We start from the raw sequence: 25,008 nt of genomic DNA on the forward strand, positions 1-25,008 counted from the left end.
TCTCAGGGTCCTTACTGGGCAAAGAAAGTGCAGCCTCTCCTGTTCCACTGACTCATAGGGCGGAGGACAGAAGGCCTGCAAGATGACCAGCCATCCTGGGCACCTTGGGGACATATCCCATCCTGGGGTGCAGGATAGCTTGGAGATGCCAGGGTCAAATTCTAAGCAGGTGTGGGTGACTGATAGAGCCTGCAGATCTCTTAGCCTTCTAAAGCCTAGTTCACACTACAGGATTTTAAGCCCTATTTGCAAATTAACGAGCTTGCAAATTAGATTGGGTTGTGATCATGGGAAAATCAGCGGGTGATCAGCGCTCGGCAATCTTTATGTGTGAACTACTCAACGACACATCAAAGAGGCTCGCTGATGCGTCGATGACACCTCGCAGACAAAATCCAGATATCTGGCATATTAAATATCTGGGACAGTTGGCCGACTCGACATCACGTGGTGTCAATTGTAGCTACGACCTCCAGCCAATGAGAGAGCAAGTCAACAGGTTGAGAGTTGTTGTCAGATCGTGTGGTGTGCGACCCCCTCCCCTCTTGTGGATCATTTACAAAGCGTCGCGTTGTGTGAACACCACAAGGACAAAAAGACATACAGTGAAGTCAAGTAGTCTGAACAGCAAAGCGATCTGCCGATGGTTAAAGTCTTGTAGTGTGAACTAGTCTTAAGGGAGGCCAAGGCTAAGAGCAGAGCCGCCTTTAGGGTTAGAAACTGACACTTAGAGGCTGACTCCATGGGTACAAAGGGAACTTCCAGCAGCCCCTCTTGGACCACAGAAAGGACCCAGCAGGGGAGGCACGGTCTGCAGGACAGCCTCAGCAGCCTGGCACCGTGCAGAAAATGAGAGACCAGAGGGTGCCTACCCAATGAGGCCTCATGGACAAGTTTGTGGCTCACAGCAATGCCACATCTACTTTTAAAGTAGAGGGGGACGGTCCCCAAAAAAGGCAAGACAGCAAGAACTCCAGCACTATACCGACTGGGCAGTGAACTGGGTCCTGACCACGCTGACCGAACCAGAGGCAAAAAAGCCTCCACTTTAGAGCATGCAGCTTTCTAGTGGAGGGAGCCCTAGACTACCTCCGATGAGAGGCCTGCCTCTAAAAACTGGTTTCTGTCAGGGGTCAAACACAGAGCTTCCACATCTTGGGGCAGGGTGTGTAAAATTGCCCCCTGGGAACTTTAGTAACATACCTGTATAATTTACCAAAACCAAACCTCAAAGATCACAGATTCTTAAGCATGTCCAAAATAATCAAAGTAAATAAATAAAGATTCCACCTATATATTGACAAACTGCTTTCAAATTCTTTTTAAACTAAAGTAAAAAAAAATTTAAAAAAATTAACAATGTGTAGGAAAATAAGTGATTTGGATTGAGCTGACTGTATGCTGTACCACAATACATAAGGGAAAACTATTCGAAAAGCTCAGAACTTAATACTTCAGTATGGCTGCGGAGGCTTGGTGGAGCACCAGTTTGTGAATGGTGGGTGGGGCCAGTGGGAGAACACAGAAAGATTTAGGCACCTGTGAATAATTGCTCTATTCATGTACTTTCTATCTTGCAGTGAATGTGGGCAGTAATAAAGTAGTGAGAAAGATCACTGACCACACCAAGTCGTTTGTTTGTGTGTGTGTGTGTGCGTGAGATAATATCCTATAGTGAAAACACTGTATTAAGCGCACAATAACAAGATTGTTAAATTAAGGCAATAAATTTGTAAGCCTGAAACACAAGACACTTTCCTTTAAAGACAGCTGAGACTTTATTATACTATTCTAATACACAGAAACTAATACACACAAAGGTCAGTAAAGGGGGGTTTCGAACAGAGGATAAATTAAATAAAATGCATGTAAAAATTAATTAATGTATTTAGCACTGCATACTGTTTCTCAGACCATGACACACAATCAACACACGATCAATTTATCAATTTAACCATTTTCAGTTCTTTAGAGGGGCTTTAAAAAAAATTTTTAATTTCATTGTCTGTACCGCTTATCCGATCTATACTCGGGTCATGGGGAGCCTGTGCCTCTCAGGAGTCATCGGGCATCAAGGCAGGATACACCCTGGATGGAGTGCCAACCCATCACAGGGCACACACACACACACACACACATTACGGGCAATTTATAGACTCCAATCAGCCTAGAAGCATGTCTTTGGACTGTGGGAGGAAACCAGAGCACCCAGAGGAAACCCACCAAGCACAGGGAGAACATGCAAACTCCACACACACAGTGAGCAAGACTCGAACCCAGGACACTGGAGGTGTGAGGTGAACATGCTAACCACTAAGCCACCAGGCCACCTGCTTTAAAAGTTGTGTTTAAATAAAAAAAAATTCTGTGAAAATGTGTTTCCATTTTAATTGGATCGGAAATCCCTTGTTTTGTAATTTCTGAAAGGGAGTTCCCCAGCTGTGCAGATTTGATGGAGGGCTAGTCGAGTTTGGAATGTCTTAGTAGACAAATCACAATGGTAAATAAAGTAACGGTTTTTACTTGGTGGCATCTCGTAGGCGAGCTGTGGAAGAGCGCCTGATGAGTAAAACTATTGTTCATGGTGGTGCAAAGGCTTGAGTAAGGGTATTTATGTGAACCAGTCTTGCAGATTCACATATGCTGTATTTCCTTCACTGAACATTTGAAGGCTTTGGCATGGAGGACTTGGAATTTATGAGTTGCTCAAGAGCTCCTGGTTACACAACTCCAAATGACTGTACACTGTAAACCCTAATGTTGTCTTTACTTAAACAATCAAGTGATCATGACTAAACATTACTTAAAATTTTGCATTTTGGGCCTGTCACTCAAAAATATGAGTTAATGTAACTTATTTACCTTCAAAATGCATAAATTTAAGATTTCAAGTGTTGTGAGCTCAAGATTATGATTAATCATTTGAAAAAAAAAATAGGTCATTTTCAGACGTGTTGTCTTCTTGACTGTAAAATTCTAATACATTGTGCAGTCTTTAAGTGCAAGGACTTTTTTTTTTAGCAGAAAACAAATGGCTTCTATTACAGTTATTGACTATAATGAGAATATAATGAGTTTTTCTTCGTGTCCTATGTTCGGTAAGTGAGATTATGTAGATATAAAGTTATTTTGAGTGATTATTGAAATATGAGAGTGAAGAGTGAAATATGTTTATTTAAATCCCTGTGGTACGTTTCTATAATAAATGACAATGCAGCCATAATTACAATATTTCCCGGTCATACTTTTACAGCGTAGCTATCAAGTAACGATATTTTATTGATGGTTTTGTGATGGTATGATAAATGAGATATCAAATGATTCTGTATTTGATTCGTAATACTGAAACATGTTAATTAATAAACTTAATCATCATGCAATCGTGTATTTCGGCGGGAAAGAACATGGCAGCCACTTCTGAGACTAGTTAATTTCTGCCCGGTCAACTTGTTTCTTATTTTACCAATGAGATATACATATTTGATGAAGTCGCCTAATCGTTTTTCTGTGCGAGATACAACATGACAGCTACTGCTTAACGTTACACCATGTGGGTTATTTTTTCCCGGGCAAACGTTGTCAGTGTCGCCATTAATTAACAAGATTTTCATGATAATGTTCTCAAAGCTGATTGGCTTCATATTAATTCTAGGCCAATCGTGAACAGGACATTGCTACTTTAACTAAGACGAATTAGGCTAGTGATGTTTCGTAGATGGTGAAATTACAGTCCATCTTCACATTGGTCACCAGTATTAGCTACAAAGTGATTTACTTTTTTTATATATATATTTTTATATCATATTTTTTATTTTGCACGGACTGTTAAACTTACTATTTTCAACTTTTTCTGTTATAGGTGAACATTAGACAAGGACATGTGGAAATGTAAGTATTGCATTTTTAACTCTGCAAAAAGAGGGGAACTTCTCAGACATTATCGTTTGAGACATGGTGGTCATACAAAAACTGTACCTTTTCCATGCCTACACAGTGACTGTCTTTGTACATTCAACTCCATTCGTAGTTTAAAAGTTCATCTGTCAAAAATTCATACAAAAACACGATTGGGACATGATCAGGAAATAGCACCACTTACATTTACATGTCAGAATTGTGAATTTTCTGAGCCTGGCACAGAAGCAGATTTTCTGAAGCTTTTGCGCTGTAGACATTTGAGTAAAAATCAAAAGATACAGTGTCCCTACAAACACTGCAAGTTTCAAAGCAGCGTTTATGCAACTTTTAATTCACATATAAGTAAGAAACATAGTGGACATGACTGGAGAATGCTAAAGCCAGAAATAGTTTCTGGCCAAAGTGATGAGAATGAGAGTGAAGTACAAGAACAGATTTCTTTTGATGAGATTGAAACAGAGGATAATGAAGATGATGCTGCAGATTCTGCTGATGTAACTCATTCTAATTTAGCACATCAGTTGGAACACAACTTGGCTGGCCTTAAAGATGCAAAGCCTTCTTCATATTCCAGCAAGTTCTATTCAAGAAATCATTAAGCAATTGAATCAGATACATGCATTGTCTCTGCCACTGTTGAACAAATCTATTTCAAGTGTTCTGAAGAGGTGTCTTCCAGATGCTGATGAGTCCCTTATTGCAGAGGTGGTAAATGCTGTTTCAGAAAGCAATGTTTTTTACAAATGCTGTGACTCTAATGGATGCTTGTCAACAATTAAAAGAAGAAACTCATATGTTTTAGCTGAGTTTCCTTTGGTTATGCCAGTAGAATACATGATTGATAGGGAAACAAACCTGTTGTATATGTACCAATCCTACCTATGCTGCAGAAGTTGTTAAACAAGGCAGATATTTTGGACAAAGCACTTTCAGTACCAGAAGCTGAACCCAATATGTACAGTTCTTACAATGATGGTCACTACTTCAAAGACAATATCCTTCTCAACATTGAAAATTTCGAATAGCTCTAGGATTCTATGTTGATGAGTTTGAGGTAGCTAATCCGTTAGGGACATCGAGGTAAACATAAAATTTGTGCCGTTTACTGGGTGTTGGCAAAACATGCCTGTGAAACATAGGTCAATGTTACGATCTATCCAACTTGGTCTTCTCTCTAATGCTGGTACAGTAAAGGATTATGGCTATGAAAAATGCAACCACTTGTTAAGGACGTTGTTCATTTGGAGCAGACAGGTTTATTCATTGATCAGTTGGGAGCAACTGTGAAAGGGACTATCCTGTATGTATGTGCTGATAACCTTGGTGCTCATTCTATGGCAGGATTCCTTGAGGGTTTTTCTGCGGAGAGATTCTGCCGTTTTTGCATGGGAACAAGAACTGAGGTTCAGCACACACAGGTAGGTTCCAGCAACTTTGAACCTCGCACTAAAGACACTATGACAGGCATGTTAAAGAGGTAAAGCAGGATCCTTCTTTGACTAAGCTGTATGGAGTGAGAGGTAGCTGTCTGCTTAGTGATGCTTTGCAACATTTTCATGCTGTCACTGGCTACCCTCCAGATATTTTACATGACCTAATAGAGGGCATTGTGCCAGCTGAACTCTGTCTCTGCCTTTCACAGATGATTGAAAAGAAATACATCTCTCTTGAGTCAGTGAACCAAGCAGTTAAGAACTTTGCTTACACTTTCTCTGATAAAACTATCAGACCTCAACCAATTCCAAAGGCCTTTGCCAGCAAAGGAACAGTTGCTGGCAATGGCCACGAAAATTGGACCTTGCTTAGACTTCTTCCTCTTTTAATTGGAGATGATATCCCAGAAGGAGAGAATTCATGGGAAATTTTGATGCTTCTTAAAGATATAGTCGAATTGGCTGTGGCATGAAAACATACAGAAGAGTCCATTGATTTCCTGAGTTGCAGAATAACAGCACAGAGAACTGCTGAAATCAACATTCCCTGGTTTTCGATTGAAACCAAAGCATCATTTCGTTGAGCGCTACCCCCAGCTGATTAAAGCCTTTGGCCCACTGTCTGATGTTTGGACAATGCGTTTTGAGGGAAAGCACAAATTTAAAAAAAAAAAAAAAGTAATATCGGGAATCACAAAAATGTAGCCCTCACACTGGCTGTCCAACATCAGAGAATGATGGCATACTATTTGGATTCTAGCTCATTTTTAGACCCTCAATTGAAATGGACAAAGTTAAAACCGCATTGGTTATTTCATTTCCTGATCATATTCAGCAGGTGTTTAATCAAATTACACCACATCTAAAGACAGTGCTGATTGCTTCCTCTGTGACAGCTGATGGAATTGAATACCACACAGATATGGATATCTCTGCTGGGTCATGCTCTGGTCTCCCAGAATTCAAAATGATATCACAGATTGTAGTAGTGAACTCTGAGATTCTGTTTGTTTGTAAACCAATGTCAGCTTGGTACACTGAACATATTCGGTCATACGAACTTTGCAGTGGCCATGTTACTTCCCTCTGTGTGATTCGGATGTCAGAGCTCAATGAGGTTTTCCCTCTATCATGTTACACTGTAAAGGGCAGGAGGGTGGTGACACCTAAATGTTATATCTTGTGCTAAGTGAATGATCCAATGTTTTGTGTTTTTTCTTTTCACTCTCTCTCTTCATTCTAGTCTTTTGGTTGCAGTGAAGTCCTAAAGTCCTGAGGGTTGTCATCAAACTTCATATGGTATTTATGGCCATTCCACCTTAAAGGGTTAGTTCACCCAGTAATGAAAATTCTGTCATTAAAGGGTTAGGTTACCCAAAAATGAAATTATGAAAAAAAATGAAAAAATGAAATAGTCATTAATTGCTCATCCTCATGTCATTTAAAACCCGTAAGACCTTCGTTCATCTTCTAAACACAAATTAAGATATTTTTGATGAAATCTGAGGTGATTTTCCCCCTCTATAGACAGCATCGTAACGGACAATATCAAGTCCCAGAAAGGTAGGAAAGACAACGTTAAAATAGGCCATGTGACTGCAGTGGGTAAATCTTTATTTTTTATGAAGCAACAAGAATACTTTTGTGTGCCAAAAAAACAACAACAAAAAATGACTTTATTCAACAATTAATAATAAAGTCTTTTTTCTTTTTCTTTTTTTAACAAAAATGCACAAAAATATTCTCATCACATCAAAAAAAATTAAGATTGAACCACTGGACTCACATGGACTATTTTAACATTGTCTTTCCTATCTTTCTGGGATTTGCATCCGTTGCATTGCTTAAATGGGGGTGGGGGGATTTAATCAAAAATAGATTAATTTGTGTTCCGAAGAAAAACGAAGGACTTACGGGTTTGGAACAACATGAGGGTGAGTGATTAATGACTGAAATTTCATTTTTGGGTGAACTAACCTTTTAGTAACTCACCCTTATGTCGTTCCAAACCCTAAGACTTTCATTCATCCTCAGAATACAAATGTAGATATTTTGTATGAAATCTGACAGCTTTCTGTGCCTCCTTTGATAGCTACACAACTGACACTTTCAAGTCCCAGAAAGATAGGAAAGACATCATTAAAGCAGTCCATGTGACTCCAGTGGTTTAAGCTCAATTTATGACTTGGTTTTGTTTGCACAAAATAAAAAACTTTAAAAAATAAAATAAACACTTTATACATTATCCAAAACAAGTTTACTTAACATTTCTCATGTCAACACAACATGGATATATTGTGATGCTCTTGTGAATGCACACTGGAGAAAAAAGCCTTGTGAATAAAGTGGTAAATGTTTTCCCTGCAAACAAAGCACTAGCATTACTTCATAAAATTGAGGCTAAACCACAGGAGTCTTTATCTACCACAGGATTTCTAACAATATCTTTACTATCTTTCTAGGCCTTTAATGTGCTAGTTGCAAAGGCTGTCAATCGAGGGACAGAAATCTTTGAATTTTTTTTTTTTTTTAATATCTTCATTTGTGTTCTGAATATAACGAAAGTCTTACAGGTTTGGAATGGCATGAGGGAGAGTAAATAATGACACAATTTACATTGTTGGGTGAACTAACCCTTTAATACACATTTGACATAATTTTGGAGTTTACCTTGGTGTGTTCACATTTTAGATGTCTTGTTAGATGTCTTCTCAAGAGAAAACTCTCCTAAGAGTTATACTGACAGAAGGGGACATAAGGAAGGTCTCTGTACTTTTATAAAGTAACTGAAAAGTTACACTACTTATTACATTTTAAACAGAGTAACTTGTAATCTGTAATATTACATTTCCAAAGTAACCTACCCAACACTGTCTATGCTTCTGCAATATGTGAGATATATGCCCCAAACAGTGTTCTAATCTGAGAATCAGAGTTCTCATCTTAGAATCAGAACGCTTTGTCTGGCATAAGCAGTTTGCTAAAAATTAAACAATAATGCAGTAGTGCAAGTAAATGAAAGTGACTACAACAGTCAAGACACTCACTTCAAATAGAGACAGGTAAGGTCTCTTGAGGTTCAGCTGCAGCATGTTTCCAAGGATAGGCAGTGGCTTAGGACCAGGAGGCTTGTTGTTTTCTTCCTGAGAGCTGGCATCAGATGAAAAAAGATAAACAATCAGCAGAAACATCATCACAAGACCAAGCAAAATGCCTGTGCTTGTAGGCTGCAGGAGAAGCTCTTCCACCAAAGCCATTCATAAAGAGGTAATGTGAGACAAATGTGCTTTGCTTAGAAAAAATATAGCAAGCAGCAAACTGAAAAACAAACTGCTCGGGTTGCTAGACTGGTGGCAACTTAAGAATGGTTGCCTGGGATTAGTCAGTGAACAGGGGTGGAGCTGTGTCATAATGAAAGCCACAAGAGAATGTGTTTGAGAAACACAATAATATTATAATAGTGTTTTATTCATTTGTACATCTAATTATTTTTCTGGAATAACCATCTATATATATCTATAGATACCCCTTTTGCCTTTATATTTTTATGGTTGTATTACCACTCATGACCTGTTGTTCTGTGTTTTCATGAAATAGAACATGATTTATAAGATAAGAATGTATGTTTTAATTGCCTATACCCAGTTTCCTTTCCTCTCATACTGTCTCTTTCGTGTCTACTATCAAAATGATCCGCTTTTACTTTTATAAGCAATAGTGTATGCCATATGGTCATTCAAGTACATAATATGAGCCTACATTACTTTAATTGAAACTTTATCCATTCCTGACTTCACCATAAAGTATGCAAATGAGTGACCGAGCGGAGACAAAGAAACTTTTCCCTCCAAAAGTTTCAGGTATTGGATTGGTCACTCTGAAAAACTGGGCGCGACCAAGGGATCAATAAAAACGCTAAGCACCCATCTATCGTAGCTTTTTGTCCAGCTTTGGCCTTTTTTTTTCTTTTTTTTCCAGCTTTGGCTTTTTGTCCAGCTCAGCTCGGCTTGGCCCCACGGGGGCCAACCCCATCTCCACTCTGCAGTCGGGGGGGCCCCCATGCGCCTTTTCTTCCCAGCACGACCTCTTCTATCGTCGCCCGACTCGACTCCGATCTTTCTTCGGGACAAGACTTTCACTTTCTTCTGAGACTTTGCCGGCAGCGTCAATTGAAGAACTTTGTTTGCACCACCGAAACCTTTTTCGTTCCAGCAGAATCTCGTGCTTGCTCCAAGGACTTCGAATCTCCGAACCTCCTTGATCCACTACATCAGGACTCTTATCAATGAACCAATGCAAGTAAAAGTTACTAATTATTTTAGATCCGCAATTTTAAGCTGAAGCCCCTTTATTAAGGCGAATCCTAATTACCTTGACGATTCTCACACGTGTAACCAAAACTCGATCTGAAACTTGCCATATTTGATCTCTTCTCTGTTTCCTTATCTCCTTCACTCTCTCTCTCTCTGTCTCTCGTTCTGATTTCCTCCGTATTCCCTTCCTTACTCTCTATCTCTCTTTACCTCCTTATTCTCTTTCTATAGGCCTTATTCTGTCTTTTATGTATGTGTGTTAGTATGTGTTGTGTGTTTCTGTTTTATTAAATGCATTTTATTCACAAGTGACTGTCTCTGTGCTTTGCACAATTTCAGGGTCCCTGAACATTGCTCTTGCTACATGCTAAATTACAGCTAGTACTTTATAAAGTAGTTATTCTTTCTTGGCCAGGAAGATAACTGTAACGTCTGGGACCCCCGCCCTATGCGGGGCTCGACCCCAGACGCCCGTAGTGTGTGTGCGCACGCCAGCACATGGTGTAATGAGACCCATGCGCAGGATTCAGCAAAGCACTGCTTTTATTACATTTAAGACACGACATAGGGAAACAAACGTAACACTAGACATGGCGTGGTTAACTAAACAAAACGAAACCAAAACCTAGACCTTAGCTTGGACATGGAACCTCGCAAACAAAACCCCAACAGAAACCACGGTACAGATAACAATCATGGACAAGGACACAAACACAAGGATCCCTATTTATAGGGGTAGACATTAGGGCTAATGGGATACAGGTGACACAATCAAGATAGGAACAATAGGAAGGGCGTAACAAAAGACACACAAAGAAGCAGGCTTCCAAGGTTCACCTGCCAGCGCCCTCTCTGGGCCTGGCGGGGAACTGTCCAGCTGTTCCTGACAATAACTTTCCCTGGAATTAATACATAATTATACTGTCTGTTCGGTGGACGAACAAATCAAATAATTGTTATTGATTCTCTAACAGTTAGTTCTAAAACCCCCATTTGAATATTTATAATTAATTATAACCAGTTATAATTACACTTAAATGTTTAAAATTTTGAGCTAGATTCGCTACATATTATGGTGGAGAATGCGGGCATGTTCAAACTCTGTTCTGTGAGCACACTCAGGGTTAATTTACTGGTGTTTTTTTTGTTTTGTTTTGTTTTGTTTTGTTTTTGTTTATTATTATTATTACGTGCGCGCTTAGAGCAGCCTGAGTAGCTGTTAAGAAATTTAAACTGCAGTCCATAATATTAAAATCGCCCAGTAAAGACAAAGAAGTCTCTTTACTGTCCATTTTAATATTCTCAGAATCGGCTGTTGGAACGAAGAAATCGTCCTTCAGCTCGACAGAGATTTATGAGAGCAACGCTCCTTTGATTTTACAGGCCTTGTTTAAAAATACCGCTAGTTATTGCAAAGTCCAATTTCATTCAGCTAGACGGACTCACTCCCTTAGGTTTAAACCATTAGGCTAGCTACCTAATGCGTACCTAATAAGTTTTAATCGCAAATGCTTTGCGGATTATTGTTGCGAATGATATGTAAATGGGAGTTTGAAATCTTGATCAAGTAAATTAAACTGGTTTAACAGTGATTTGTAATTTGGCCGGTGAAAAGAATCCCGCCCATTCCAGTTAGTATAACCACAGGGAAGAACCCTGCGTCGTATTGAGCTATTTTAGTATATTTAGTGGTTGTTGTCTGTGTGCAGGAAAAGAAAAAAAAAGAGAAATATATGAATCCTGCCACACCCCGTTTGTGCTTTCGCGACACAAATGCGTCCAGTCTCGAATCACATAATTTGTGACCGAGAGTAACCCGTCACACGTGAAATTAACTTAAAGCGCAATACCTTTGAGTAACGCTAGAGGCGGTATAAGTGCCTTATGCTTCACCACCTCCTCCTACTGACTCTTAACCTCAGTGTGTACGGACTCACTAAATCCACCTGGTGGACCTCCTCTGCTAGGTCGTCTTTCCTTTCTACCTCCTTGCCTTGTAGCTTACTTAATTTTTTTTTGACTTCTCCAGTCATTCCCTGATTAACTTATCTTATCATTATTGGTATTCTGAGTTAATTTATAGTTAATTCTTATTCTAGATTTTGACTATTATTATCTTTGACCCATTTAGTTATTTTCTCCCCTTTTCTTCGTTTCAAGCTTGGGTTTTATACTTTATTATTATTATTATTATTATTATTATTATTATTATTATTATTATTATATTTTGTTTTATTATTAATTTTTTTATTTTATTTTATTCATTCTTAATTGAGTTACTTTATTTAATTCAGTTACTTTTATTTTATTTTATTTTATTTTAGTTTAGTTTTTTTTTGTTTTTCTTATTTAGTTAGTTTTTTCCCTTTGTTTCGTTTTCCTCCTCCTCTCAAGTTCCCTCACGCTAGTTTGAATTTAATTTAAAACGAGTTTTGAACCTGAATTCAAAATAAGTGGGTGGAACTGGGGTGTTTAGGTTTAACCCTTTATGGCACTCCTTGGTTTACTCCATCAGTAAAGGAAGATTGCGTCCGCAGTGCACCACAGCAAGCGGAGCCACCCGTCCTGCTGTACCTATCGCTGGCCGGAGTGGAACTTAGATATTACTGTCCTGCTGCCACTAGTCCAAAGGCGATTAGCTGATTTTCCTCACAAAATTTAAGGTATTCAGCCGCTCCCGCTCCACGAGCAAGGTCAACAATCTAAGTTCCACCCCAACAGCAACCCCTTTCCTATAAGATCTAAACCCTTAACAGCATTAACAGGCTTAGGCCTATTCTTCCCCTGCTGATTCAAATAGTTGGGTCTTTATTTTTCACCATTTTCTGTGTATCTGTGCGGGAACCTAATGTGTGAGAATCATCAAGGTAAAATTTGGCGATCTAAGAAAACCCAAGGTATTTAGGTGATCACGCCGTCAACCTGACCTAGTTCCCACGTTCGGCCTTAATCGTTAGGGCTAACTGTGCCCATTAGCAGATATATATATAGATATATATATATTCGCCGAGTAGTACCATCACTAGTACGGCAAGGAATTGCATTGGTCCTCACACCGTTTTTCTCTCTTCTCTCTCCCCACCAGTGAGCCAGCATATCTCGATCATCAAGCCCTGATGCACACTGGGACTGACTAGAGGCCTGGCTGAACGCCATGACTGGTGCCCTCCTACCGGAGGCTGTGAGAGACATACAACCCCTGAGCCCTGAACAGCTGGACGACAACTTAAGTGCCCTGATGGCACACAACCTCTTCCTCCAGGCGAAAGGGGGGTGAAGCAAGCATGTCCCGCCTGGAACAAGAATCAGCGGCACTAAAGATCCAAGCTGGAGAGGCTCAGAGGAATCTGGAAATTGCTCACGGTCAACTAGACCAGCTAACGACCAAAATGGAGCACCGACATCGGACAGCAGGTGAACAGGAACCTGAGCTGCAGGAGGAAGTAATGAAACTACAGACAGCCCTGGCCGAGCTCCAGGTGGACACAGCATGGCGCGAGCAACAGGAAAATGACCTGAGAGAGAAGCTCAGCGAGGAACTCCAGCGAGCCGAGGGCCTTTTAAAAAGAGCAGAGGTTGAACTGAAAGAAAGAGAAGCCAAAGCTACGGCCTACGAGGGCCATTTGCAAAGTAAGAAATCAATGCCCTGTCAAAACAAAGAGACCATTTGAAGGACGAAATTAACAAAATGCACAGGGAATGTATAGGTTGCAAGGTGACTCTAAAAGGAAAATGCACTCCGTAGAATTTCCCTCAACCTCAAAGGGTTTCAATTCAATTCAATTCAACTTATTTTGTATAGAGCCTTTTACAATGAACATTGTCTCAAAGCAGCTTTACAAAAGAAGAAAACAGAGAAAGGGGAGGGGAAAATGAAAAATAACAATAAAAAATAACTAATTAACTAGAAATAAGAATAAATTATTAAATTCTATAATTAGACTATTTTATCCCTAATGAGCAAGCCTGTGGCAACGGTGGCAAGGAAAAACTCCCGGGGATGGAAAGGAAGAAACCTTGAGACGAACCAGGCTCAGAAGGGAACCCATCCTCATTTGGGTGACACTAAACAGAAAATAATGTAACTGTAGCTGATTAATGTCCTTTCTACAACAGCAATCAATGACCCATGAGGAACTATTAGGTCATATATTAGGTAGTTTCTAAGGTCATAATAAACACTAGTTCTTTGCTGTCACGGGCTGACAGATGAAATGGCATATCTGTGATGGTGTGAAAGTCCCCAAGTGGCTCTGTCCATGGCTGTTTCCTGGTCCACACAGATCCATCCACAGCATCAGTGGGCACCATCAATTGGCGAGACTCCAACCAGGGGTAGGGCAGTGGTCGCACTGGAACCTGGCAAACACTGGGAGCTCAGGAGTGGTGTGTATAGCTTGACAGAGAAGGCAGAGAGAGAAAGAGAAAGATATTAAGTTTCTGATCATGTGATGCTTAAAGACAATGTAGAATTATGTGTAAAGTGCAGGCAGGGACTCCAGCAAGACTAGCTATGACAGCATAACTCAAAAGGGAGAGCCAGAAGGTCACAGACATGAAGGCTTCCCGGGACATAAAGCATCCAACCACTTCACAGTCAGCAAACCTGAGCGACTTGCGAGGGTGGTAAGATGACAGCATCCAACACATCCCAGTACACCAAACACTCTATGCCCATGAACCTTCCAGATCTGCTCCTTTACCTAAGAAAACTATACAGTAAAAGCTTGACTAAACAAATGTGTCTTCAGCCTAGACTTAAACATTGAGACTGTGTCTGAATCCCGAACACTAATTGGAAGGCTGTTCCATAACTTTGGGGCTTTGAAAGTGAAAGCTCTGCCCCCTGCTATAGCCTTTGCTACTTGAGGTACTACCAAGTAACCAGCACCCTTTGATCGGAGTAGGTGTGGCGGATCATAAAAGACTAAAAGATCGCTCAGGTACTGTGGCGCGAGACCATTTAGTGCTTTATAGGTTAGTAACAGTATTTTATAATCAATGCGAAATTTGACTGGGAGCCAATGTAGTGTGGCTAAAATAGGAGTGATGTGCTCATATCTTCTGGTTCTGGTTAGGACCCTAGCTGCTGCATTCTGGACTAACTGGAGCTTGTGTATGCACCTACTGGAACATCCAGACAGTAAGACATTACAATAATCCAACCTAGAGGTAACAAAAGCATGAACTAATTTTTCTGCATCATGAAGCGACAACATATTTCTTATCTTAGCAATATTCCTAAGATGGAAGAAGGCTACCCTAGTGATGTTATCTACATGAGCTCCGAATGAAAGACCAGAATCAATAATCACACCAAGATCTTTTACTGCTGGACAAGATGAAACCAAAAGACCATCCACCATTACTCTGTAATCGGAAAGCTCACTTCTAACTGCCTGTGGTCCTAGTACAAACACCTCTGTCTTGTCCGAATTAAGCAGGAGGAAGTTAGTGGCCATCCAGTGTCTAATGTCCTTTACACATTCTTCTATCTTAATAAGCTGGTGTCTCTCATCTGATTTAGCTGAAACATATAGCTGTGTGTCATCTGCATAACAGTGGAAGTTAATACCATGTTTACAAATAATTGCACCAAGGGGTAACATATATAGGGAGAAAAGCAGTGGGCCTAAGACAGAACCTTGTGGAACACCGAATATAACCTTGGTATGCAGGGAGAAGTCACCATCTAGATCTACAAACTGATAACGGTCAGTCAAATAAGACCTGAGCCAGGAGAGGGCTGTTCCTTTAACACCAACATGTTCTAGTCTATCAAGTAGAACAGTGTGGTCAATGGTGTCAAAAGCTGCACTAAGATCGAGTAACACCAGTAGGGAGACACAACCCTGATCAGAAGCCAGTAACAGGTCATTTACCACTTTAACCAGTGCTGTCTCTGTGCTATGATGAGGCCTAAATCCTGACTGGTACATTTCATAAATGTTATTTCTATGCAGGTATGAACATAACTGCTGTGCTACAGCCTTTTCTAGGATCTTGGAGATAAAGGGCAGGTTTGATATCGGTCTATAGTTAGACAGCTGACAGGGGTCGAGGTCCGGTTTTTTAATCAAGGGTTTGATAACTGCTAGCTTAAAAGATTTAGGCACATAGCCAGTGCTTAGAGAAGAATTAATTACTTTTAGAAGGGGTTCAGTAGCTACTGGTAATATCTGTTTAAGGAAAGATGTGGGTAAAGGATCTAGGATGCAGGTAGAAGATTTTGAAGAAGAAATTAATTAATGAAATTAGATCAGGCTCTTGAAGTGGAGTGAAGCACTATAAGCTCTGATCAGAAATAGCTATATTATCTAAAGGATTATCTATCAAATAATATGGTTTTAAATTAATAGTCTGAATTTTTTGCCTGATATTGGCAATTTTTTCATTGAAAAAATTCATGAAGTCATTGCTGCTAAATGTAGATGGTGTGCACTTTTCTACAGTGGTTTTACTCCTAGTTAGTTTTGCTACAGTGCTAAATAAAAATTTTGGATTGTTTTTGTTATCTTCGATTAGGGCAGAGAGATACGCTGATCTAGCAGCACTAAGAGAATTTTTGTATCTCAGAAGGCTTTCCTTCCACGCAATCTGGAATACTGCTAATTTAGTTTGACACCATTTACGCTCTAGTTTCCTAGCTGATTGTTTTAAAGCTCGTGTGTGGTCGTTGTACCAGGGTGCTAGTTTCTTGTCTTTAATTTTTTTCCTTTTAAGTGGAGCTACAGTGTCTAGGGTGTTCCGAAATAATGACTCCAAGTAATCAGTCGCCTGGTCAAGTTCTGTAGGGTCAGACGGTGAACCAATCATGTGTGATAATTCTGGGAGACTATCAGTAAATCTCTCTGCAGTAGCAGACGTAAATATACGCTTCATACGGTAATGCGGCAAGTTGTGCATCTCGTGACTAAGACGCATTCTAAATGAAACTAGATAATGATCTGAGATAGCTTCCGACTGTGGAAGAGTGACTATGTTTTCTATATTTAATCCGAATGTGAAAATGAGATCCAGAGTGTGACCTCCATTATGAGTGGGTCCTATTACATTTTGATTAACACCTAATGAATCTAAGATGGACACAACTGCTGTTCTCAGAGGGTCTTCTGGCTTATCAAAATGAATGTTGAAGTCTCCTACTATTAGTGCTTTGTCTAAAGAAACAACAAGGTTTGAAGTAAAATCTCCAAATTCACTAAGGAATTCAGAGTATGGACCTGGGGGTCTGTAAATAACAATTAGTGGAATTGACTCTGTGAACTTATTATTAGTACTTGCATATGTTAAGTTAGTATAAAGAACTTCAAAAGTGTTGAATTGATGTCTGGGTTTTTGTGTGGCGCTTAGCTTATTATCATGAATATCTGCGACACCTCCTCCCCTGCCTGTTAGACGTGGTTGATATATATAGCTATAGCCAGGCGGACAAGCTTCATTTAATGCTACGTACTCGTTTTGTTTAATCCATGTTTCTGTTAAACAAAGAACGCTGAACTCCTGATCAGTAATCAGTTCATTAATTATAAGTGTTTTAGTTGACAGAGATCTTATATTTAACAGTCCTAGCTTCAGATCAAAGGTGCTGGCTGTGCATTCACTATGATCTAGTTTTATGTCAATCAGGTTACTAAAACAAATTTTCTGATTGTTAAAACATTTTCGTTTGGTTCGGGGAATAGACACAGTCGCAATGTTATGAACCCTGAGTGACGACTCATTGCAGCCAGCAGACGGTCGGATTAGCCTGCTTGTCTGCTCCCTGGCCTTGGCCCTGGATTGTCACGGATTAACTAGATCTATATCTCTAAGTTTATGTGCTATGCTGCAAGAAATGAGAGCAGCACCCTCCCGAGTGGGATGGACACCGTCCCATCCTAACAGGCCAGCCTTGCCCTCAAAAGAGCTCCAATTATCTATGAAGCCCACATTGTTTTCGGCGCACCACCTGGACATCCAGCAGTTCAGCGACCATAACCTGCTGTAAGCTACATCGCCACGCCGCATTGGGATGGGGCCAGAGCATACTACGGCATCGGACATCGCCTTCGCTAACTTACACACCTCTACATCATTACTCTTAGTAACCTCAGACTGATGAAGGCGTATATCATTAGCTCCCACATGGAAAACTATCTTGGAGAACCTGTGCTTGCCTAGGACCCTAAGATTACCTGCAATGTCCGGCACCCTGGCTCCCGGAATACACCTAACCTGTGCTGCTGGAGCCCCTAAAGGCCTAGCTAATTTCACATGCCTTAAAATTGAGTCTCCTATAACCAGAGCTCTTTCAGGTTTCTCAGCGGGTTCTTCACTGAGGAGAGACTCCAATGATCTTCTCAGCTGTCCTCACTATCCGCTGAAGGGTCTTGCGATCCGAGACGGTGCAGTTCCCAAACCAGGCAGTGATGCAGCTGCTCAGGATGCTCTCGATGGTCCCTCTGTAGAACAAGATTATCCTGCTGAAAATCCCTACAGACTTGAGCCCAACATTTACATTTACATTATGAACTCTTCAATGGCCCCCACTATCAACTCTATTATTGGTCTAGTAAATCAGTTAAGCCACAAAGTCAATTCCCATCATGCCACTAAGCATATAAGAAGAACAAGGCTGGCAAAAAAAACTAAAATCAAACAGAGGTGATTACTCAATGGTAAATGTCACCTTTTTTGTATGTAAAGACTAATTAAAGGCCCCCCTTTTGTCTAGCCTGCTTCATAAATGCAAAAACTGTAGTGTTACTCAATGAAGTCCTCTTTCCATACTCTGTCCATACCACAAGCCCAGTTTCGGGCTTAGCATGGGGAATCAAATCCTCCATGATATTTGTAAGAACTGAGGGCAAGAACTGAGGGCAAGAAGCCCTTATAAGTTTTATTAGTTAGCCTTTATTAGGAAGTTGGGGTCAGAGCAGAGAGCTCAGGGGCAGCGATGATACAGTGCCTCTGGAGCAGGGAGGGTTAAGGGCCTTGCTCAATTGCCCAACAGTGGAGCTTGGTAGTGCTGGTGCTTCAACCCTGATCCTCCGATCAACAACCCAGAGCCTTAATCACTTGATCCACCACTGCCACATTGTGAAGGTAGTTAATTTGATTCAGGGAGGTTTGTTTTTCTAATAAAATTTTGTGAAACTGGAATTGAGTCATTTGAAACAGAAAGGGAGAGTTTGAACCGGGATCTACAAAATGACCCTCAACAGGCGTATGTTTTTGACAAAACTGTCAGAAATAGACTCTATGAGCATAGCATGAGGGCCCTACATCCTTTAGTGGGACCTGTGCTCACAGCCCAGCACTGGGCAGCTCCACTGGCATTTGCCAGAGAACACCAGATTTAGCAGGTCCACCACTGACATCCGGATGAGATAGATGAAAGCAAGTTCACGATCTAGCTCATGGTGGATGAGAGCAGGTTCACAATGAGCACATGTGACAGACATGAAATAGTCTAGAGATGACATGGGGAATGTTATGCTTCCGGCAACATCAACTAAAATGACTGGTCTGACTGTGGGTCAGTAATGGTCTGGGGAGGAATATCCTTACAGGATTGCACAGACCTCCACATGCTAGCCAACGGTACCCTTACTGGAGGGGGGAATATTTTTTACTAATGTGGAGTGTGTTTAAATCTTTGTAGGCCTATAAAATATTAATTATATGTACCACATTATATATGGTTTTAACTGCAATTTGAAAATAAGAGTAAACAGACATGGAGCCTAACCAAAACTGTACAGTTAAGGTAACAATAAAACCCATACATTAATGAATACTCTCAGTGTTTACAAGCACTATCGGGATTTCAGTCTATAAAATAATCAGGGAATTGCTCATAACTCTTAAACTGCTTGACCTAAAATCATAATGTCAAGTCCCCAGAGATTGAAAATGTCAAGTCATGTATTGCATCTAGTGTAGTAAGACACATACTGACAGTGATTCTGTTCAGAATTCAGAACAATTGTCAAGAGCCTTTGTAAAATCTTCCACTAGTGCAGTGGGCCCTGGGTTTGTCCAAGTGCATGACAATACCTGACCTCATGTAGTCAAAGTGTGTATGCAGTTTCTTGAAGTTTCAGTCTCAGGACACTATTTGCAACTGATTATGTTTGGTGAGTCCATAAAGTTTGCCAGATGTGTGAAGATGGTTTCAGGGGTTGCCTGTATTTAGTCCAAATACACTTGATATTGTTATTGGTCATGTTGTTGATATTTGATTTGAGATGTTTATGATGGTCAAAGTCAAAGAAGCTTTATTGTCACTTCAACCATATATAGCAGATGCAGTACACAGTGAAGTGAAACAACATTCCTCCTAGACCAGAGGTGCTACACATAAAGACAAAGTACAGTGACGCAGACATAGAGCTATAACAGAGATAAAAAATTAAACTATAATTTAAAAATTAAAATAAAAAAAATAAACTATAGTTAAGGTGCAGTCTTTAAGAACTAGACATATAACAGAAGTGCACAGGAAGACAAGACAAGACAGTGCAGACAAACAACATATAACCGACTTTATGCAATGAGCAAGACAATGTGCAAAGAACAGTGTATACAGTGATTGCAGATATTAAAGCGATACATGTAAACAGGATTAATATAAATATATATAAATGTAAAGTGGCATGTGCGTGCAAACAGGACAATTTAGTGTGTGTATATGTCTGACTATGTCCAGCACAGTTCAGTTCTTTTTTTGTGCGTGTGTGCTATGTATGTGTGTGTGTGTCCGTGTCCAGCACAAGTTCAGTTCTCCTCTGAGATCAGATCTTGGTTGTACGCGTGTGTGTGTGTGTGCGTGTGCATGTGTCCAGCTCAGCTCAGTTCTCTGTTGAGATGCCTGATTGCCTGAGGGAAGAAACTGTTTAACAGTCTGGTTGTGCGGGTCCAAATGCTTTGGTACCTCTTACCGGGTGGCAGAAGGGTAAAGAGTGTGTGTGAGGGGTGTGTGGGATCATCCACAATGCTGTTAGCTTTGCGGATGCAGCGTGTGGAGTAAATGTCTGTGATAGAGGGAAGAGAGACTCCGATGATCTTCTCAGCTGTCCTCACTATACGCTGAAGGGTCTTGCGATCCGAGACGGTGCAATTCCCAAACCAGGTAGTGATGCAGCTGCACAGGATGCTCTCGATGGTCCATCTGTAGAAGGTGGTCAGGATGGGAGGTGGAAGATGAGCCTTGCTCAGCCTTCGCAGGAAGTAGAGATGCTGCTGGGCTTTCCTGGTGATGGAGCTGGTGTTGAGTGACCAGGTGGGGTCCTCCACCAGGTGAACACCAAGGAATTTGGTGCTCTTGACGTCTGGAACTCTGTCGCTGAGCCATGTTTCCATAAAAACAAAGACGCAGCAGTCTCTGTACTCACGCCATGCAGTTCGCTGGAGTCGGATGAAATCCAGTTTATTGTCCAGGGAGCAGACATTTGACAGAAGTATGGAGGGGAGTGCCAGCCAGCTAGGGTTTGTTTTTAGTCTAGCACGGACACCTGCCCTATTTCCACGCTTCCGCTTTCTCACGCACAACTTCCGTCGACTCTTCTCCCAGCCACCGGCATCAGGCGATGCCGAGGGCTTGGGGCCTGGTCTCCGTAGCAAGCCGAGATCACAAAGCTTTTCCTGTAGGTCATCGTGCACATTGTCTGGTGCACAATTCCCATAATCCAGTAGTGTCTGGCGGTTGTACACATGAACACCGTTGTATCTGCTGTGAAAGTCGGGCTATTTTGAGACAATAGCACCATTTTTGGTCCGGAGTGGCCGCTGCGTGCTACTGCCGCGCCGCCATCTTGGATCTTGGTGCATTTTCCCTTGTGGTCAGTAATATTTATAAAAATTGAACTTCTTTGGTATTGCAGTGGGAAAAGAAAATGTGGTTTGTGATTTGTGGTTTGTGTCTGGTTTTGAGACATGTGTTTCTTGGAGCATATATCTGTGTTTAGTGTAGTGAGATATTGTAGTACTCACTGTATTTTTTTATTTTATTTTTTTTGAGAGCCAATACCACACAGTTTTTGGAAGACTCTTATTGGGTTTGTAAGTGGTATATGTTGCTGTGTGTTAATGCATGTGTGTTCAATGTCACACTAATTGGTCTATGTGAGTATGATGTAAGCAAAGAAAAACAGTTAGCAAAGTCATGGTGTTTTTTTTTGTTTTTGTTTTTTCAAAAAAACAGACACCAGTGCAATAAAGCAATAGATATCTGGGTTATATAAATGTGTCTGTTCTCTGCACTCTGACACAGCAAAGTAGCACCACTTGGCAGAAATATCTTTCTGCCTGAATAAATGTGAAATAAATGCCTGTATGGGGTAGTAATGACCATGAGAATTTATAATTTATGTGTATATAATTTATGTGTGTGTATATATATATATATATATATATATATATATATATATATATATATATATATATATATCTATATATATATATATATATATATATATATATATATATATATATATATAGATAGGTAGATATAGATATATATATATAGATATAGATATATATACACACACTATATTGCCAAAAGTATTCGCTCACCCATCCAACTAATCAGAATCAGGTGTTCCAATCACTTCCATGGCCACAGGTGTATAAAATCAAGCACCTAGGCATGCAGACTGTTTTTACAAACATTTGTGAAAGACTGGGTCACTCTCAGGAGCTCAGTGAATTCCAGCGTGGAACTGTGATAGGATGCCACCTGTGCAACAAATCCAGTCGTGAAATTTCCTCGCTCCTAAATATTCCACAGTCAACTGTCAGCTGTATTATAAGAACGTGGAAGTGTTTGGGAACGACAGCAACTCAGCCACGAAGTGGTAGGCCACGTAAACTGACGGAGCGGGGTCAGCGGATGCTGAGGCGCATAGTGCGAAGAGGTCGCCAACTTTCTGCAGAGTCAATCGCTACAGACCTCCAAACTTCATGTGGCCTTCAGATTAGCTCAAGAACAGTGCGCAGAGAGCTTCATGGAATGGGTTTCCATGGCCGAGCAGCTGCATCCAAGCCATACATCACCAAGTGCAATGCAAAGCGTCGGATGCAGTGGTGTAAAGCACGCCGCCACTGGACTCTAGAGCAGTGGAGACGCGTTCTCTGGAGTGACGAATCGCGCTTCTCCATCTGGCAATCTGATGGACGAGTCTGGGTTTGGCGGTTGCCAGGAGAACGGTACTTGTCTGACTGCATTGTGCCAAGTGTAAAGTTTGGTGGAGGGGGGATTATGGTGTGGGGTTTTCAGGAGCTGGGCTTGGCCCCTTAGTTCCAGTGAAAGGAACTCTGAATGCTTCAGCATACCAAGACATTTTGGACAATTCCATGCTCCCAACTTTGTGGGAACAGTTTGGAGCTGGCCCCTTCCTCTTCCAACATGACTGTGCACCAGTGCACAAAGCAAGGTCCATAAAGACATGGATGACAGAGTCTGGTGTGGATGAACTTGACTGGCCTGCACAGAGTCCTGACCTCAACCTGATAGAACACCTTTGGGATGAATTAGAGCGGAGACTGAGAGCCAGGCCTTCTCGTCCAACATCAGTGTGTGACCTCACAAATGCGCTTCTGGAAGAATGGTCAAAAATTCCCATAAACACACTCCTAAACCTTGTGGACAGCCTTCCCAGAAGAGTTGAAGCTGTTATAGCTGCAAAGGGTGGACCGATGTCATATTGAACCCTATGGATTAGGAATGGGATGTCACTTAAGTTCATATGCGAGTCAAGGCAGGTGAGCGAATACTTTTGGCAATATAGTGTGTAATTATATATATATATATATACACACACACTGTATATGTAACATCTGGGACCCCCGCCCTATGCGGGGCTCGACCCCAGAGGCCCGTGGTGTGTGTGCGCACGCCAGCACACAGTGTAACGAGACCCATGCGCAGGATTCAGCGAAGCACTGCTTTTATTACATTTAAGATGCGACATAGGGAAACAAACGTAACACTAGACATGGCGTGGTTAACTAAACAAAACAAAACCTAGACCTTAGCTTGGACATGGAACCTAGCAAACAAAACCCCAACAGAAACCACGGTACAGATAACAATCATGGACAAGGACACAAACACAAGGATCCCTATTTATAGGGGTAGACATTAGGGCTAATGGGATACAGGTGACACAATCAGGATAGGAACAATAGGAAGGGCATAACAAAAGACACACAAAGAAGCAGGCTTCCAAGGTTCACCTGACAGCACCCTCTCTGGGCCTGGCAGGGAACTGTCCAGCTATAACCTATTTGATAGGAGTTGGAGACTATGTCAACCATGTTTGCAGTTGTTTTGTGGAATTCAATGCCAAATTCAGTGTGACATAACAGTGCAGAGGTGCAAGTTCTGTTCCTAAAACATCCAAAGGTCACACAAAAAAAAAAAATAAGGCTGGCAATTATACAGAGAATATATCTGCACACTTGCAAATGTTTTTCATTTTATCTTACAGTTTTGTAGCCAACTGTATATAATTGTACATTAGCACTATTACTGTAACTTTGATTAAATATACTACATTGTACTATGGTATCTATTTTTCTATCAGTGTTTTGTTTGAATGCTTAGGTTGTTTTAAAATGGTCATGTAGGAGATGCAGCTCTCAGCAGGCTTACCTGGAATGAATCACTGATCAGTGTTGTAGTGGACATGTAACTACCTGAGCTGTTTATAAATTCGCAAATTCTAAAACAATTAAAGGAAAAAAATGTTTTAATTGCTTTTTTAGCAGTATTAATAGTAAATACAGCATCATGTGCTTATTTGCACTCACTGTATACAGTGCTATCTGCACAAAAGTCGGTCTATATGTTGTTTGTCTGCACTGTCTTGTCTTTTCATCCTGTGCGCTTCTGTTGTATGTCTAGTTTATTTATTGCACCTTAAGTATAGTTTAGTTTTTATTGCACCTTAAGTATAGTTTAATTTTTTTATCTCTATGTTTAGCTCTATGTTTGTCCGTGTCACTGTACTTTGTCTGTGTTATGTGTAGCACCTCTGGCCTAGGAGGAACGTTGTTTCACTTCACTGTGTACTGCATCAGCTATATATGGTTGAAGTGACAATAAAGCTTCTTTGACTTTGACCTGCCTTTGTTGAAATGCTGAAACATGTTCACAAGAAGGTATGTGGTGATTATGAAAGAATATGAAAAAAAAAATTTATGACTAACAATAAGTAAATTGTTAGCACACAAACACTTATTTTAAAACTACTTTATGTATCTTAAAATCTATATTATACAATATATGCCTATGTCTAACATTAAAGAGAATAAATAAAAGCATTTAAACCATTTTGGTTAAACAATTTAGTTTAAAC

The 25,008-nt window shown here is 40.6% G+C and overlaps 1 pseudogene; it reads right to left on the reverse strand.

Annotated features, from left to right (window-relative positions):
* LOC131370149 (uncharacterized) overlaps positions 1-9,712 on the reverse strand; it is a 41,424-nt pseudogene extending 31,712 nt beyond the window's left edge.
* Between the last annotated feature and the right edge of the window lie 15,296 nt (positions 9,713-25,008).

Source organism: Hemibagrus wyckioides, linkage group LG02, assembly GCF_019097595.1.
Source record: "Hemibagrus wyckioides isolate EC202008001 linkage group LG02, SWU_Hwy_1.0, whole genome shotgun sequence".
Lineage (NCBI taxonomy): Eukaryota > Metazoa > Chordata > Actinopteri > Siluriformes > Bagridae > Hemibagrus > Hemibagrus wyckioides.